We start from the raw sequence: 5,732 nt of genomic DNA, 5'->3' as shown, positions 1-5,732 counted from the left end.
CCAAGAAATTCTACTGGGAAGACTTAAATTTGCTTGGAGGAATCATCAATCAAAAGCAGCATTTGAAACATTTCATGATTTTAAGACTCTATGGTTACCTTGAGGTTCAATTATTGAATCAAGTTATTGTTCAGTTGTGTTATTCTTCAAATCATATTTTGAATGCAAATGGCATCACCTACATTGGTTTTAAAAAAAACGCAACAGGCGATTGTGTTGAAACCAGATACTTTGGTATTTAACTTTGTTCTCAAGGCTTGGCATGAGTGCCTTGATGTACAATCATGTATAAAATTGGTGCAATCTAGCAATGGTACCACACAGAGGGATACAAAATACGGGAACAAGATGGGCAGTAAACACAAAAACACATGAAATCCTCTATAAAGGGAGAAAAGAAAAATGTGTTAATTGTTCCTTCTCATTTAAGTCAAACAGATGTTTCTAGTATTAAGGGAGGTTCCTTAATGTTTTCAAATATGATGTTCTATTTTTGTCAATGTCCCTCCATCTCATTCTCTCGAGTCCTTCCACGAATTAGTTGCTGAGAATGGCGGCACTTTCTCAATGAATTTGAATAACTCAGTCACCCATTGTGTTGCAGCAGACAGCAAGGGGTTTAAATTTGAGGCAGCAAAACATCGTGGTGATGTCATTTATTATACCTGGGTACTAGATTGCTATGCACAAAAGTATTCTCATCAATGCAAGCGAACAATAAAGATCAAATTGTGGATGTTGGATCCATGGTTGAAGCTGTTTCTGCTGAAGCCGGTAATGCACCTCTTCACGCCATCGAAAGCCTCTGCATGCGCTGTCATCAAAACGGAACTACAAGATTTTATTTACTTCAATTTCAGGAAGATTTTATTGTTGGTTTTTGAATGTCCTCATTGTGGTGAGAGGAACCATGAAGTGCAGTTTGCTGGGGAGACTCAACCACATGGTTGTTGTTACTCGTTAGAAATTCCAGCGGGTGAACAAAAGATGTTCAATCGACAAGTGTTAAAATTAGAATCTGCTACCGTTAAGATACCCAAACTTGAATTTGAGATTCCACCAGAGACACAACATGGTAGTCTGTCAACGGTTGAAGGGATATTAATGCGAGCTGTTGATGAACTTCAGGCCCTTCAAGAGGAACGCAGAAAAGTTGCTCTAGAGACAGTTGATGCAATAGATTAGTTCCTGGTGAAGTTGCGAGCCTGTTCCATAGCAGAATCTTCTTTCACGTGTATTATTGATGATCCTGCTGGAAACAGTCACATCGAAAATCCTTTTGCACCATCATCTGATCCATCATCTCACTATCGAGTTTTATGACCGAACACCTGAGCAACAAGTATTGTTGGGATATTCTACACAGGATGAAGGAACTCGTGATGAAGTGCTGGAAAGTGGAGAAGCAACGGCTTCTATGAGAACGAGTAGACAACCCCATGGGTCAGTTGGGGGAGTCGCTGGTCAACGAGCTATTGCACAAAGTAATAGTGCAGGAATCGCAAATGCCTTATTTCGATATAGTGCGCCAGAAGAGGTGATGACTTTCCCGTCAACTTGTGGAACTTGTACCTCTAAGTGTGAAACTCGAATGTTGTCACTAATATTCCGTATTTTCAAGAAGTAATTGTTATGGCATCTACATGCGATGCTTGCGGTTACCACAACCCTGAGTTAAAGCCAGGTGGAGGAATTCCTGAAAAAAGAAAAATTACTCTTTATGTGAAAAATATTAAGGACCCAATCCAGCTTCTGGATGATGTCATACGCCGCTTGAAATCTTTGAAACTCAAGGCTAGAGCTCTCGGTCTCACGCTTTGTAAATCATTTCAAGAACAACAAGCCATCATTCTGCACACATGTTGCAACAACCAAAGGTTTCAATGCAGCAACAATTGCAACAAAATGCCTCGAAGTCGTTGGCATCTCAGTCGCAGCAATCCCGCGACAGACAGATTGCATCTGGATGTTGGGCGCAATCGGCATAATCACTTCTGCCAACCATTTGTTCCCACATTACAGCAAACAAGAAATACTCCTGAAACAGGATTGCCTGCAATTGATTACAGGATATTTGATTCACTGGCAGACCCTCCTGAAACAAAGCAGAAGCATGTTGAAGAGTTAGTCTGATTACCAAATTGCTTCCTTTGTTACACACCTTTCCCCGAGACCGGTCATGTGTGTCCGACTCCCGCTCTTTCCAATGGTTTTATTAAATTTGGTAGTTTTAACAATCCTGCCAAGATTACTCCTACAGTATTGAAGACTTGGGCAAGGATACTGTGTGCAATTCCAAATTCTCGCCTTGTGGTAAAATGTAAACCATTTTGCTGTGATGGTGTGAGACAGAGGTTTCTTTCAACCCTAGAACAATTGGGACTGGAACCACTACGAGTTGATCTTCTGCCCCTTATTCTACTTAACCATGATCATATGTAAGCATATTCTCTGATGGACATCAGTTTGGACACATTTCCATATGCCGGGACAACTACGACATGTGAATCTTTATACATGGGAGCTCCTTGGTTACTACTGATAATAGTTCAGCAACAGCTATTATTCCGAAACGGAGATGGAAACTCAAATCTGAAATTGCAGTTGATCCCAAACTAATGAGCATGTTGCATAGAAACTCAAATAGAGATGAAAGAATAACTGCTCATGAGTTTTTTTTCTTACATTAGCTGCTTGTAATACTGTGATTCCTGTACTTACTAATGGTGGATCATTGGTTTGATACCGTCGTAAGAGCCTGAGCATCAATGATTTGGATCTCCCAGCTTCTACTGAATGCACACCTCTGAATCATGGTCAAAGCACCAACTCGAGTAGGATTACGAGAACTGGTGATGGCAATGCTAACAGTACATCAAAGCGACGCTATGGAACTAGGGGTTCTCCCTACATAATTTTTGACCAAGATCGTTGCCGTCAAGAGATTGCTAGGATGATCATTATGCATGATTACCCCCTTCACATGGTTGAGCATCCAGGATTCGTTGCATTTGTTCAAAACCTGCAACCTCAGTTCAACATGGACGTTTTGGCCTGACGCTGGACGTGTGGACCTCAAGTCAATCTGTAGGGTATGTGTTTATCACAGGACATTTTGTTGATAGCGATTGGAAGTTGCAGAGGAGAATTCTCAATGTTGTGATGGAACCATACCCTGATTCTGACTCTGCTCTCAGCCAGGCTGTATCTGTCTGCATTTCTGATCGGAATTTGGAGGGAAGGTTATTTGCTATTACTTGTAATCAGCCACTGACTGAAGTCGCCATTGAGAATCTCAGACCTCTACTCTCTGTGAAGAATCCACTTATCTTCAATGGCCAGTTGCTAATTGGAAGTTGCATCTCCCGTACTTTAAGCAATGTTGCATATGATTTGTTAGGCTCAGCACATGGCATTGTTAATAAAATCCGGGAAAGTGTGAATATGTGAAGACTTCAGAATCACATGAGGAAAAATTCATGGATCTTAAGCAGCACCTTCAGGTACCTAGTGAAAGGAGCCTTTTTATTGATGACCAAACCAAATGGAATACAACATATCAAATGTTGGTTGCAGCTTCTGAACTGCAGGAAGTGTTTTCTTGCTTAGACACTTCGGATCCTGATTACAAAGGAACCCATTATGTTCAAGATTGGAAGCTTGTTGAGACCCTTTGCGCATACTTGAAACCCCTTTATGATGCAGCAAACATTCTTATGACAACAACTTATCCCACTGCTATTACATTCTTTCATGAAATTTGGAAATTACATTTGGATCTTGCTCGTGCTGTTATGCATGAGGATCCCTTCATTAGCGACCTTACTAAACCCATGCATGAAAAGATCGATAAGTACTGGAGAAGATCTGTTTGAGAATTATTCAAATGCAAAGTTTTATGTCATCAAATTTTTTACCATTGCAATCACAATTGTAGTTGTTACAGTGCCTGAAGGCCTACCTTTGGCTGTTACATTAACCTTGACATATGCAATGCGGAAAATGATGGCAGATAAAGCCTTGGTACGAAGACTGTCAGCCTGCGGAACTACGGGCTCTGCTACTACAATCTGTAGTGATAAGACAGGAACATTAACCTTAAATCAGATGACTGTTGTTGAGGCATATGTTGGGAGAAACAATCAACTCAATGGCTCTATTCCTGACAAGTTGGTGGAACTAAGTGAATTACAATGTCTGGTACTTTCTCACAATTATCTGTCGGGGTCTATTCCGTCAAAGGAATCTTCGTATTTTCGACAACTTGATGATGGCAATAAAGCGGATATCAGATCTGCAGATATTTGAGCAAAAGTTCGGGCTCAACGGCAAGCACATGAGGCCACTATTGGTTCTTTAAAGCATGGAAATAAGTTGAGGTGCTGCTACTGCTGTTTCTACTGTAGTTTTGGCATGTCTCAGCTGGTTCTTTCAATGGCAGCTTTGTCTTGCAACGGTGTTAGCCGCATTTGCATCGTGTAGACGTCATGCCGCTGCTGTTTGCTCTGCAACTTTTGGTGGTGTTTGCTTGCTGTATTTTGGAAGTTCGTATTTCTGTTTCGCTGTTGGAGCTGCAAGTTTGTTTTAGAGGTTAGCTTTTGGAGGCCTTTGCATTGCCGACTGTCGTTTTGGAATTTCTTGCTATATACATGGGGATGGATTCTTCAATTGTTTTCCAGTAACTTTCCTGCTGAATTTCTTGCTGCATTAGCTCGATGGGAAGAGTTAAGTGATCTATGTAAGGAATATTGGACCCCAACTGATGCAGTAACTCGTCTTGAAATAGCACCAATGGCTGCTAATGCTGCTTGGAACATGGGAGAATGGGACCAAATGGCTGAACAGGTGTCTCGGTTAGATGATGGTGACGAAACAAAAATTTGAACTACAGGAAATAATGCTTCTAGCAGTGACGGAAGTTCAAATGGCCCTTCGAAAGTCTTAACTTGCATCCCTCGGAGGCGCCGAGAGTTTTGTTGTCTTTGATCAAACGGATTTTCCACCATATCATGTGAATGTTCACAGCGGAGACAAACTCGTTAAAAAACTCAACACGACGCGATATCATTCTGCAATAACAATGCAATAGCAACACACCAAAATCAGTCCAATTCCAAAAAAGCAGAAAACACATATTCAAGTGAGTTACAGTGGTGAATTGTTTCTTACCGACAGTAAAATTCTCTTGAAGATGAAGAGAATTGAGGGAGGGACCACTAGCTTGAGTAAAGACAAAACCTCCAAGCACCCTCCGTACAGACACTTCCCACTACTCTGAGGAAGCTCAGCAACACAGCAGGAAACAGAGTAGAGAGCAGAGGAGATGAGAGATATATAATAGGAGGCCACTGTTCATAAGAGGGGAGCCGGAAAAACCCTAATTCCTGATAGTAGCCGTCACTGATCACTAACAAGGAAGAGAGAATTCTGCAAGAACACAAAGAGCTGACTGTTCACACAAATAAAATCCTACCGTTGAACCACCCACCCTAAATCTCATTTTTCCCATCAACCATAGCATCTTCCACCTTGGCTCTCATTACGACCTCTCCGATAACGTGGATTTGCTAGTCTGTTGTTAGGTAACAACAATACAAAATCTGGAGTTGCCATTCATCTCACTCGGTGAAGACTTTGGTGCTCGAAAAGATAACAAGCTGAAACAATAAGGACGTCGCTATAACCGCCACCACGGTATAACCATTTTCGACGCGGTCCAAGAATCTAGCATC

At 41.4% G+C, this 5,732-nt stretch overlaps 1 pseudogene; it reads left to right on the top strand.

The window, feature by feature from the left end:
- The first annotated feature begins 704 nt into the window (after window positions 1-704).
- On the top strand, window positions 705-3,450 carry LOC127131289 (uncharacterized; annotated as a pseudogene).
- The last annotated feature ends 2,282 nt before the right edge of the window (window positions 3,451-5,732 follow it).

This window comes from Lathyrus oleraceus, chromosome 3 (assembly GCF_024323335.1).
Source record: "Lathyrus oleraceus cultivar Zhongwan6 chromosome 3, CAAS_Psat_ZW6_1.0, whole genome shotgun sequence".
NCBI lineage: Eukaryota > Viridiplantae > Streptophyta > Magnoliopsida > Fabales > Fabaceae > Lathyrus > Lathyrus oleraceus.
Note: the sequence above shows the minus strand (reverse complement) of the source record. Positions and strands in the feature narration are given on the sequence as shown.